Source organism: Haplochromis burtoni, unplaced genomic scaffold (assembly GCF_018398535.1).
Source record: "Haplochromis burtoni strain Fernald_Lab_line unplaced genomic scaffold, NCSU_Asbu1 Contig_2108, whole genome shotgun sequence".
Lineage (NCBI taxonomy): Eukaryota > Metazoa > Chordata > Actinopteri > Cichliformes > Cichlidae > Haplochromis > Haplochromis burtoni.
The window spans coordinates 696-1,053 of NW_024584469.1; positions in this window are offsets into that span (position 1 = coordinate 696).

Genomic DNA, 358 nt, shown 5'->3' on the forward strand with positions numbered 1-358 from the left:
AATCGAGCCCCGCTGCCGGGCCAGTCGGGCGATGACGTCATCATGCTGCCGGAGGAGGGCCGGGGGTAGGGTCCGCTGTTGAGCGGATTCGGTGGGGTGCGGCCACGAGTAATGTTCTGAGGTGGCGGTTGGTCTATTCGCCTCTGTGGGCCGGCGCTGTTCTGCCTGGGGACGCCGGGCTGGTGCGGTGTTTCCGTGAGGGACAGCTGCCGGCGGTTGAACTCCCCAGAGCGCCTGGTGTACTCGTCCCCGCTGCTCCCCCCGCCCCCTCCGCCGTGGTTCAAGAAGGAGTGCTTGCCTCCTGCTGGCCCGTCCTCATTGTTGCTATGGGAACTCACCGAGCTGTGGCACTCTGAAC